General features: G+C 46.7%; 1 long non-coding RNA gene, 20 other non-coding genes and 4 pseudogenes across 21 annotated transcripts in view; all 25 read right to left on the bottom strand.

Moving 5' to 3' along the window:
- LOC147263221 (uncharacterized) overlaps nt 1-10259 on the bottom strand; it is a 31282-nt gene that overhangs the window by 17657 nt on the left and 3366 nt on the right. The window lies entirely within an intron of this gene.
- On the bottom strand, nt 90-208 carry LOC147263250 (5S ribosomal RNA). The gene has a single exon (XR_015114809.1). It is a non-coding gene; the product is annotated as a 5S ribosomal RNA (ribosomal RNA).
- LOC147263249 (5S ribosomal RNA) lies at nt 518-636 on the bottom strand. Its single transcript, XR_015115614.1, has one exon. It is a non-coding gene; the product is annotated as a 5S ribosomal RNA (ribosomal RNA).
- On the bottom strand, nt 946-1064 carry LOC147263248 (5S ribosomal RNA). Its single transcript, XR_015113677.1, has one exon. It is a non-coding gene; the product is annotated as a 5S ribosomal RNA (ribosomal RNA).
- Nucleotides 1375-1493, bottom strand: LOC147263247 (5S ribosomal RNA). Its single transcript, XR_015113392.1, has one exon. It is a non-coding gene; the product is annotated as a 5S ribosomal RNA (ribosomal RNA).
- On the bottom strand, nt 1803-1921 carry LOC147263246 (5S ribosomal RNA). Its single transcript, XR_015114408.1, has one exon. It is a non-coding gene; the product is annotated as a 5S ribosomal RNA (ribosomal RNA).
- Nucleotides 2231-2349, bottom strand: LOC147263245 (5S ribosomal RNA). The gene has a single exon (XR_015113675.1). It is a non-coding gene; the product is annotated as a 5S ribosomal RNA (ribosomal RNA).
- Nucleotides 2659-2777, bottom strand: LOC147263244 (5S ribosomal RNA). Its single transcript, XR_015114808.1, has one exon. It is a non-coding gene; the product is annotated as a 5S ribosomal RNA (ribosomal RNA).
- LOC147263243 (5S ribosomal RNA) lies at nt 3087-3205 on the bottom strand. Its single transcript, XR_015115612.1, has one exon. It is a non-coding gene; the product is annotated as a 5S ribosomal RNA (ribosomal RNA).
- LOC147263242 (5S ribosomal RNA) lies at nt 3515-3633 on the bottom strand. Its single transcript, XR_015114866.1, has one exon. It is a non-coding gene; the product is annotated as a 5S ribosomal RNA (ribosomal RNA).
- On the bottom strand, nt 3944-4062 carry LOC147263241 (5S ribosomal RNA). Its single transcript, XR_015114327.1, has one exon. It is a non-coding gene; the product is annotated as a 5S ribosomal RNA (ribosomal RNA).
- Nucleotides 4372-4489, bottom strand: LOC147263240 (5S ribosomal RNA; annotated as a pseudogene).
- Nucleotides 4799-4917, bottom strand: LOC147263239 (5S ribosomal RNA). The gene has a single exon (XR_015115503.1). It is a non-coding gene; the product is annotated as a 5S ribosomal RNA (ribosomal RNA).
- LOC147263238 (5S ribosomal RNA) lies at nt 5227-5345 on the bottom strand (annotated as a pseudogene).
- On the bottom strand, nt 5655-5773 carry LOC147263237 (5S ribosomal RNA). Its single transcript, XR_015114900.1, has one exon. It is a non-coding gene; the product is annotated as a 5S ribosomal RNA (ribosomal RNA).
- Nucleotides 6083-6201, bottom strand: LOC147263236 (5S ribosomal RNA). The gene has a single exon (XR_015113674.1). It is a non-coding gene; the product is annotated as a 5S ribosomal RNA (ribosomal RNA).
- Nucleotides 6512-6630, bottom strand: LOC147263235 (5S ribosomal RNA; annotated as a pseudogene).
- LOC147263234 (5S ribosomal RNA) lies at nt 6941-7060 on the bottom strand. The gene has a single exon (XR_015115404.1). It is a non-coding gene; the product is annotated as a 5S ribosomal RNA (ribosomal RNA).
- On the bottom strand, nt 7370-7488 carry LOC147263233 (5S ribosomal RNA). Its single transcript, XR_015115611.1, has one exon. It is a non-coding gene; the product is annotated as a 5S ribosomal RNA (ribosomal RNA).
- Nucleotides 7798-7916, bottom strand: LOC147263232 (5S ribosomal RNA). Its single transcript, XR_015113673.1, has one exon. It is a non-coding gene; the product is annotated as a 5S ribosomal RNA (ribosomal RNA).
- On the bottom strand, nt 8227-8345 carry LOC147263231 (5S ribosomal RNA; annotated as a pseudogene).
- LOC147263230 (5S ribosomal RNA) lies at nt 8655-8773 on the bottom strand. Its single transcript, XR_015113672.1, has one exon. It is a non-coding gene; the product is annotated as a 5S ribosomal RNA (ribosomal RNA).
- Nucleotides 9084-9202, bottom strand: LOC147263229 (5S ribosomal RNA). The gene has a single exon (XR_015114297.1). It is a non-coding gene; the product is annotated as a 5S ribosomal RNA (ribosomal RNA).
- On the bottom strand, nt 9512-9630 carry LOC147263228 (5S ribosomal RNA). Its single transcript, XR_015115610.1, has one exon. It is a non-coding gene; the product is annotated as a 5S ribosomal RNA (ribosomal RNA).
- LOC147263227 (5S ribosomal RNA) lies at nt 9940-10058 on the bottom strand. The gene has a single exon (XR_015115344.1). It is a non-coding gene; the product is annotated as a 5S ribosomal RNA (ribosomal RNA).

Genomic DNA, 10259 nt, shown 5'->3' with positions numbered 1-10259 from the left:
GGCGCTTCAAGAAAAGGTGTGTGAGGGAAGCTCGCTCATGCTGGTCCCCAAACACTCAAAGCTGCCCTTTCCTCACAATGAAACAAAAAAGCTTACAACACCTGGTATTCCCAGGCGGTCTCCCATCCAAGTACTAACCAGGCCCAACCCTGCTTAGCTTCCGAGATCAGCCGAGATCGGGCGTGTTCAGAGTGGTATGTCCGTAAGCTCTTGACTCTCACACACATGGGCTCTATATCCATTTCACACACTTTACAACCTCAGAAAAAAAGTGATGCGCAACAGCCTCAGGGTCTTTTCACACGCCAAATCGGTGTCCTGTCAATAAAACAAAAGAATGTTGATGTCATCGAGAGAAAAGTACTGCATCTGCCATCTGTCTTCTTCAAATTAACCACTGCATGAAATTCCATTCCAAAGCTGCAGAGGGCCCTTCAAGAAAAGGTGTGTGAGGGAAGCTCGCTCATGCTGGTCCCCAAAGTCTCAAAGCGGCCCTTTCCTCACAATGAAACAAAAAAGCTTACAGCACCTGGTATTCCCAGGCGGTCTTCCATCCAAGTACTAACCAGGCCCGACCCTGCTTAGCTTCCGAGATCAGACGAGATCGGGCGTGTTCAGAGTGGTATGGCCGTAAGCCCTTGACGCTCACACACATGGGCTCTATATCCATTTCACACAATTTACAACCTCAGAAAAAAAGTGATGCGCAACAGCCTCACGGTCTTTTTACACACCAAATCGGTGTCCTGTCAATAAAAGAAAAGAATGTTGATGTCATCGAGAGAAAAGTACTGCATCTGCCATCTGTCTACTTCAAATTAACCACTGCATGACATTCCATTCCAAAGCTGCAGAGGGCCCTTCAAGAAAAGGTGTGTGAGGGAAGCTCGCTCATGCTGGTCCCCAAAGTCTCAAAGCGGCCCTTTCCTCACAATGAAACAAAAAAGCTTACAGCACCTGGTATTCCCAGGCGGTCTTCCATCCAAGTACTAACCAGGCCCGACCCTGCTAAGCTTCCGAGATCAGACGAGATCGGGCGTGTTCAGAGTGGTATGGCCGTAAGCCCTTGACTCGCACACACATGGGCTCTATATCCATTTCACTCACTTTACAACCTCAAAAAAAATGTGATGTGCAACAGCCTCACGGTCTTTTTACACACCAAATAGTTGTCCTGTCAATACAAAGAAAAAAATGTTGATGTCATCTAGAGAAAAGTACTGCATCTGCAATCTGTCTACTTCAAATTACACACTGCATGACATTCCATTCGAAAGCTGTGGAGGGCACTTCAAGAAAAGGTGTGTGAGGGAAGCTCGCTCATGCTGGTCCCCAAAGACTCAAAGCTGCCCTTTCCTCACAAAGAAATAAAATAGCTTACAGCACCTGGTATTCCCAGGCGGTCTTCCATCCAAGTACTAACCAGGCCCGACCCTGCTTAGCTTCCGAGATCAGAAGGGATCGGGCGTGTTCAGAGTAGTATGGCCATAAGCCTTTGACTCTGACACACATGGGCTCTATATCCATTTCACACAATTTACAACCTCAGAAAAAAAGTGATGCGCAACAGCCTCAGGGTCTTTTCACACGCCAAATCGGTGTCCTGTCAATAAAAGAAAAGAATGTTGATGTCATCTAGAGAAAAGTACTGCATCTGCCATCTGTCTACTTCAAATTAACCACTGCATGACATTCCATTCCAAAGCTGCGGAGGGCGCTTCAAGAAAAGGTGTGTGAGGGAAGCTCGCTCATGCTGGTCCCCAAACACTCAAAGCTGCCCTTTCCTCACAATGAAACAAAAAAGCTTACAGCACCTGGTATTCCCAGGCGGTCTCCCATCCAAGTACTAACCAGGCCCAACCCTGCTTAGCTTCCGAGATCAGACGAGATCGGGCGTGTTCAGAGTGGTATGGCCGTAAGCTCTTGACTCTCACACACATGGGCTCTATATCCATTTCACACACTTTACAACCTCAGAAAAAAAGTGATGCGCAACAGCCTCAGGGTCTTTTCACACGCCAAATCGGTGTCCTGTTAATAAAACAAAAGAATGTTGATGTCATCGAGAGAAAAGTACTGCATCTGCCATCTGTCTTCTTCAAATTAACCACTGCATGAAATTCCATTCCAAAGCTGCAGAGGGCCCTTCAAGAAAAGGTGTGTGAGGGAAGCTCGCTCATGCTGGTCCCAGAAGTCTCAAAGCGGCCCTTTCCTCACAATGAAACAAAAAAGCTTACAGCACCTGGTATTCCCAGGCGGTCTTCCATCCAAGTACTAACCAGGCCCGACCCTGCTAAGCTTCCGAGATCAGACGAGATCGGGCGTGTTCAGAGTGGTATGGCCGTAAGCTCTTGACTCTCACACACATGGGCTCTATATCCATTTCACAAACTTTACAACCTCAGAAAAAAAGTGATGCGCAACAGCCTCAGGGTCTTTTCACACGCCAAATAGGTGTCCTGTCAATAAAAGAAAAGAATGTTGATGTCATCTAGAGAAAAGTACTGCATCTGCCATCTGTCTACTTCAAATTAACCACTGCATGACATTCCATTCCAAAGCTGTGGAGGGCGCTTCAAGAAAAGGTGTGTGAGGGAAGCTCGCTCATGCTGGTCCCCAAACACTCAAAGCTGCCCTTTCCTCACAATGAAACAAAAAAGCTTACAACACCTGGTATTCCCAGGCGGTCTCCCATCCAAGTACTAACCAGGCCCAACCCTGCTTAGCTTCCGAGATCAGCCGAGATCGGGCGTGTTCAGAGTGGTATGTCCGTAAGCTCTTGACTCTCACACACATGGGCTCTATATCCATTTCACACACTTTACAACCTCAGAAAAAAAGTGATGCGCAACAGCCTCAGGGTCTTTTCACACGCCAAATCGGTGTCCTGTCAATAAAACAAAAGAATGTTGATGTCATCGAGAGAAAAGTACTGCATCTGCCATCTGTCTTCTTCAAATTAACCACTGCATGAAATTCCATTCCAAAGCTGCAGAGGGCCCTTCAAGAAAAGGTGTGTGAGGGAAGCTCGCTCATGCTGGTCCCCAAAGTCTCAAAGCGGCCCTTTCCTCACAATGAAACAAAAAAGCTTACAGCACCTGGTATTCCCAGGCGGTCTTCCATCCAAGTACTAACCAGGCCCGACCCTGCTTAGCTTCCGAGATCAGACGAGATCGGGCGTGTTCAGAGTGGTATGGCCGTAAGCCCTTGACGCTCACACACATGGGCTCTATATCCATTTCACACAATTTACAACCTCAGAAAAAAAGTGATGCGCAACAGCCTCACGGTCTTTTTACACACCAAATCGGTGTCCTGTCAATAAAAGAAAAGAATGTTGATGTCATCGAGAGAAAAGTACTGCATCTGCCATCTGTCTTCTTCAAATTAACCACTGCATGAAATTCCATTCCAAAGCTGCAGAGGGCGCTTCAAGAAAAGGTGTGTGAGGGAAGCTCGCTCATGCTGGTCCCCAAAGACTCAAAGCGGCCCTTTCCTCACAATGAAACAAAAAAGCTTACAGCACCTGGTATTCCCAGGCGGTCTTCCATCCAAGTACTAACCAGGCCCGACCCTGCTAAGCTTCCAAGATCAGACGAGATCGGGCGTGTTCAGAGTGGTATGGCCGTAAGCCCTTGACTCTCACACACATGGGCTCTATATCCATTTCACTCACTTTACAACCTCAAAAAAAATGTGATGTGCAAAAGCCTCACGGTCTTTTTACACACCAAATAGTTGTCCTGTCAATACAAAGAAAAAAATGTTGATGTCATCTAGAGAAAAGTACTGCATCTGCAATCTGTCTACTTCAAATTACACACTGCATGACATTCCATTCCAAAGCTGTGGAGGGCACTTCAAGAAAAGGTGTGTGAGGGAAGCTCGCTCATGCTGGTCCCCAAAGACTCAAAGCTGCCCTTTCCTCACAAAGAAATAAAAAAGCTTACAGCACCTGGTATTCCCAGGCGGTCTTCCATCCAAGTACTAACCAGGCCCGACCCTGCTTGGCTTCCGAGATCAGACGAGATCGGGCGTGTTCAGAGTAGTATGGCCATAAGCCTTTGACTCTGACACACATGGGCTCTATATCCATTTCACACAATTTACAACCTCAGAAAAAAAGTGATGCGCAACAGCCTCAGGGTCTTTTCACACGCCAAATCGGTGTCCTGTCAATAAAAGAAAAGAATGTTGATGTCATCTAGAGAAAAGTACTGCATCTGCCATCTGTCTACTTCAAATTAACCACTGCAGGACATTCCATTCCAAAGCTGTGGAGGGCGCTTCAAGAAAAGGTGTGTGAGGGAAGCTCGCTCATGCTGGTCCCCAAACACTCAAAGCTGCCCTTTCCTCACAATGAAACAAAAAAGCTTACAACATCTGGTATTCCCAGGCGGTCTCCCATCCAAGTACTAACCAGGCCCAACCCTGCTTAGCTTCCGACATCAGACGAGATCGGGGGTGTTCAGAGTGGTTAGGCGTAAGCTCTTGACTCTCACACACATGGGCTCTATATCCATTTCACACACTTTACAACCTCAGAAAAAAAGTGATGCGCAACAGCCTCAGGGTCTTTTCACACGCCAAATCGGTGTCCTGTCAATAAAAGAAAAGAATGTTGATGTCATCTAGAGAAAAGTACTGCATCTGCCATCTGTCTACTTCAAATTAACCACTGCATGACATTCCATTCCAAAGCTGTGGAGGGCGCTTCAAGAAAAGGTGTGTGAGGGAAGCTCGCTCATGCTGGTCCCCAAACACTCAAAGCTGCCCTTTCCTCACAATGAAACAAAAAAGCTTACAACACCTGGTATTCCCAGGCGGTCTCCCATCCAAGTACTAACCAGGCCCAACCCTGCTTAGCTTCCGAGATCAGACGAGATCGGGCGTGTTCAGAGTGGTATGGCCGTAAGCTCTTGACTCTCACACACATGGGCTCTATATCCATTTCACACACATTACAACCTCAGAAAAAAAGTGATGCGCAACAGCCTCAGGGTCTTTTCACACGCCAAATCGGTGTCCTGTCAATAAAACAAAAGAATGTTGATGTCATCGAGAGAAAAGTACTGCATCTGCAATCTGTCTACTTCAAATTACACACTGCATGACATTCCATTCGAAAGCTGTGGAGGGCACTTCAAGAAAAGGTGTGTGAGGGAAGCTCGCTCATGCTGGTCCCCAAAGACTCAAAGCTGCCCTTTCCTCACAAAGAAATAAAAAAGCTTACAGCATCTGGTATTCCCAGGCGGTCTTCCATCCAAGTACTAACCAGGCCCGACCCTGCTTGGCTTCCGAGATTAGACGAGATCGGGCGTGTTCAGAGTAGTATGGCCATAAGCCTTTGACTCTGACACACATGGGCTCTATATCCATTTCACACAATTTACAACCTCAGAAAAAAAGTGATGCGCAACAGCCTCAGGGTCTTTTCACACGCCAAATCGGTGTCCTGTCAATAAAACAAAAGAATGTTGATGTCATCGAGAGAAAAGTACTGCATCTGCCATCTGTCTTCTTCAAATTAACCACTGCATGAAATTCCATTCCAAAGCTGCAGAGGGCCCTTCAAGAAAAGGTGTGTGAGGGAAGCTCGCTCATGCTGGTCCCCAAAGTCTCAAAGCGGCCCTTTCCTCACAATGAAACAAAAAAGCTTACAGCACCTGGTATTCCCAGGCGGTCTTCCATCCAAGTACTAACCAGGCCCGACCCTGCTAAGCTTCCGAGATCAGACGAGATCGGGCGTGTTCAGAGTGGGATGGCCGTAAGCCCTTGACTCTCACACACATGGGCTCTATATCAATTTCACACAATTTACAACCTCAGAAAAAAAGTGATGCGCAACAGCCTCAGGGTCTTTTTACACACCAAATCGGTGTCCTGTCAATAAAAGAAAAGAATGTTGATGTCATCGAGAGAAAAGTACTGCATCTGCCATCTGTCTTCTTCAAATTAACCACTGCATGAAATTCCATTCCAAAGCTGCAGAGGGCGCTTCAAGAAAAGGTGTGTGAGGGAAGCTCGCTCATGCTGGTCCCCAAAGACTCAAAGCGGCCCTTTCCTCACAATGAAACAAAAAAGCTTACAGCACCTGGTATTCCCAGGCGGTCTTCCATCCAAGTACTAACCAGGCCCGACCCTGCTAAGCTTCCGAGATCAGACGAGATCGGGCGTGTTCAGAGTGGTATGGCCGTAAGCCCTTGACTCTCACACACATGGGCTCTATATCCATTTCACTCACTTTACAACCTCAAAAAAAATGTGATGTGCAACAGCCTCACGGTCTTTTTACACACCAAATAGTTGTCCTGTCAATACAAAGAAAAAAATGTTGATGTCATCTAGAGAAAAGTACTGCATCTGCCATCTGTCTACTTCAAATTACACACTGCATGACATTCCATTCGAAAGCTGTGGAGGGCACTTCAAGAAAAGGTGTGTGAGGGAAGCTCGCTCATGCTGGTCCCCAAAGACTCAAAGCTGCCCTTTCCTCACAAAGAAATAAAAAAGCTTACAGCACCTGGTATTCCCAGGCGGTCTTCCATCCAAGTAAAAACCAGGCCCGACCCTGCTAAGCTTCCGAGATCAGACGAGATCGGGCGTGTTCAGAGTGGTATGGCCGTAAGCCCTTGACTCTCACACACATGGGCTCTATATCCATTTCACTCACTTTACAACCTCAAAAAAAATGTGATGTGCAACAGCCTCACGGTCTTTTTACACACCAAATAGTTGTCCTGTCAATACAAAGAAAAAAATGTTGATGTCATCTAGAGAAAAGTACTGCATCTGCAATCTGTCTACTTCAAATTACACACTGCATGACATTCCATTCGAAAGCTGTGGAAGGCGCTTTAAGAAAATGTGTGTGAGGGAAGCTCGCTCATGCTGGTCCCCAAACACTCAAAGCTGCCCTTTCCTCACAATGAAACAAAAAAGCTTACAGCACCTGGTATTCCCAGGCGGTCTCCCATCCAAGTACTAACCAGGCCCAACCCTGCTTACCTTCCGAGATCAGACGAGATCTGGCGTGTTCAGAGTGGTTATGGCCGTAAGCTATTGACTCTCACACACATGGGCTCTATATCCATTTCACACACTTTACAACCTCAGAAAAAAAGTGATGCGCAACAGCCTCAGGGTCTTTTCACACGCCAAATAGGTGTCCTGTCAATAAAAGAAAAGAATGTTGATGTCATCTAGAGAAAAGTACTGCATCTGCCATCTGTCTACTTCAAATTACACACTGCATGACATTCCATTCCAAAGCTGTGGAGGGCGCTTCAAGAAAAGGTGTGTGAGGGAAGCTCGCTCATGCTGGTCCCCAAAGACTCAAAGCTGCCCTTTCCTCACAAAGAAATAAAAAAGCTTACAGCACCTGGTATTCCCAGGCGGTCTTCCATCCAAGTACTAACCAGGCCCGACCCTGCTTAGCTTCCGAGATCAGACGAGATCGGGCGTGTTCAGAGTGGTATGGCCGTAAGCCCTTGACTCTGACACACATGGGCTCTATATCCATTTCACACAATTTACAACCTCAGAAAAAAAGTGATGCGCAACAGCCTCAGGGTCTTTTCACACGCCAAATACGTGTCCTTTCAATAAAAGAAAAGAATGTTGATGTCATCGAGAGAAAAGTACTGCATCTGCCATCTGTCTTCTTCAAATTAACCACTGCATAAAATTCCATTCCAAAGCTGCAGAGGGCGCTTCAAGAAAAGGTGTGTGAGGGAAGCTCGCTCATGCTGGTCCCCAAAGACTCAAAGCGGCCCTTTCCTCACAATGAAACAAAAAAGCTTACAGCACCTGGTATTCCCAGGCGGTCTTCCATCCAAGTACTAACCAGGCCCGACCCTGCTAAGCTTCCGAGATCAGACGAGATCGGGCGTGTTCAGAGTGGTATGGCCGTAAGCCCTTGACTCTCACACACATGGGCTCTATATCCATTTCACTCACTTTACAACCTCAAAAAAAATGTGATGTGCAACAGCCTCACGGTCTTTTTACACACCAAATAGTTGTCCTGTCAATACAAAGAAAAAAATGTTGATGTCATCTAGAGAAAAGTACTGCATCTGCCATCTGTCTTCTTCAAATTAACCACTGCATGAAATTCCATTCCAAAGCTGCAGAGGGTGCTTCAAGAAAAGGTGTGGGAGGGAAGCTCGCTCATGCTGGTCCCCAAAGACTCAAAGCGGCCCTTTCCTCACAATGAAACAAAAAAGCTTAGAGCACCTGGTATTCCCAGGCGGTCTTCCATCCAAGTACTAACCAGGCCCGACACTGCTAAGCTTCCGAGATCAGACGAGATCGGGCGTGTTCAGAGTGGGATGGCCGTAAGCCCTTGACTCTTATACACATGGGCTCTATATCCATTTCACTCACTTTACAACCTCAGAAAAAATGTGACGTGCAACAGCCTCAGGGTCTTTTCACACGCCAAATCGGTGTCCTGTCAATAAAACAAAAGAATGTTGATGTCATCTAGAGAAAAGTACTGCATCTGCCATCTGTCTTCTTCAAATTAACCACTGCATGAAATTCCATTCCAAAGCTGCAGAGGGCGCTTCAAGAAAAGGTGTGTGAGGGAAGCTCGCTCATGCTGGTCCCCAAAGTCTCAAAGCGGCCCTTTCCTCACAATGAAACAAAAAAGCTTACAGCACCTGGTATTCCCAGGCGGTCTTCCATCCAAGTACTAACCAGGCCCGACCCTGCTAAGCTTCCGAGATCAGACGAGATCGGGCGTGTTCAGAGTGGTATGGCCGTAAGCCCTTGACTCTCACACACATGGGCTCTATATCCATTTCACTCACTTTACAACCTCAAAAAAAATGTGATGTGCAACAGCCTCACGGTCTTTTTACACACCAAATAGTTGTCCTGTCAATACAAAGAAAAGAATGTTGATGTCATCTAGAGAAAAGTACTGCATCTGCAATCTGTCTACTTCAAATTACACACTGCATGACATTCCATTCGAAAGCTGTGGAGGGCGCTTCAAGAAAAGGTGTGTGAGGGAAGCTCGCTCATGCTGGTCCCCAAACACTCAAAGCTGCCCTTTCCTCACAATGAAACAAAAAAGCTTACAGCACCTGGTATTCCCAGGCGGTCTCCCATCCAAGTACTAACCAGGCCCAACCCTGCTTAGCTTCCGAGATCAGACGAGATCGGGCGTGTTCAGAGTGGTATGGCCGTAAGCCCTTGACTCTTACACACATGGGCTCGATATCCATTTCACTCACTTTACAACCTCAGAAAAAAAGTGAAGCGCAACAGCCTCAGGGTCTTTTCACACGCCAAATAGGTGTCCTGTCAATAAAAGAAAAGAATGTTGATGTCATCTAGAGAAAAGTACTGCATCTGCCATCTGTCTACTTCAAATTAACCACTGCATGACATTCCATTCCAAAGCTGTGGAGGGCGCTTCAAGAAAAGGTGTGTGAGGGAAGCTCGCTCATGCTGGTCCCCAAAGACTCAAAGCTGCCCTTTCCTCACAAAGAAATAAAAAAGCTTACAGCACCTGGTATTCCCAGGCGGTCTTCCATCCAAGTACTAACCAGGCCCGACCCTGCTTAGCTTCCGAGATCAGACGAGATCGGGCGTGTTCAGAGTGGTATGGCCGTAAGCCCTTGACTCTGAAACACATGGGCTCTATATCCATTTCACACAATTTACAACCTCAGAAAAAAAGTGATGCGCAACAGCCTCAGGGTCTTTTCACACGCCAAATACGTGTCCTGTCAATAAAAGAAAAGAATGTTGATGTCATCGAGAGAAAAGTACTGCATCTGCCATCTGTCTTCTTCAAATTAACCACTGCATAAAATTCCATTCCAAAGCTGCAGAGGGCGCTTCAAGAAAAGGTGTGTGAGGGAAGCTCGCTCATGCTGGTCCCCAAAGACTCAAAGCGGCCCTTTCCTCACAATGAAACAAAAAAGCTTACAGCACCTGGTATTCCCAGGCGGTCTTCCATCCAAGTACTAACCAGGCCCGACCCTGCTAAGCTTCCGAGATCAGACGAGATCGGGCGTGTTCAGAGTGGTATGGACGTAAGCCCTTGACTCTCACACACATGGGCTCTATATCCATTTCACTCACTTTACAACCTCAAAAAAAATGTGATGTGCAACAGCCTCACGGTCTTTTTACACACCAAATAGTTGTCCTGTCAATACAAAGAAAAAAATGTTGATGTCATCTAGAGAAAAGTACTGCATCTGCAATCTGTCTTCTTCAAATTACACACTGCATGACAT

This window comes from Aulostomus chinensis, chromosome 4, assembly GCF_037954235.1.
Source record: "Aulostomus chinensis isolate RoL2024-O1b breed Wild chromosome 4, RoL_Achi_v1.0, whole genome shotgun sequence".
Lineage (NCBI taxonomy): Eukaryota > Metazoa > Chordata > Actinopteri > Syngnathiformes > Aulostomidae > Aulostomus > Aulostomus chinensis.
Note: the sequence above shows the minus strand (reverse complement) of the source record. Positions and strands in the feature narration are given on the sequence as shown.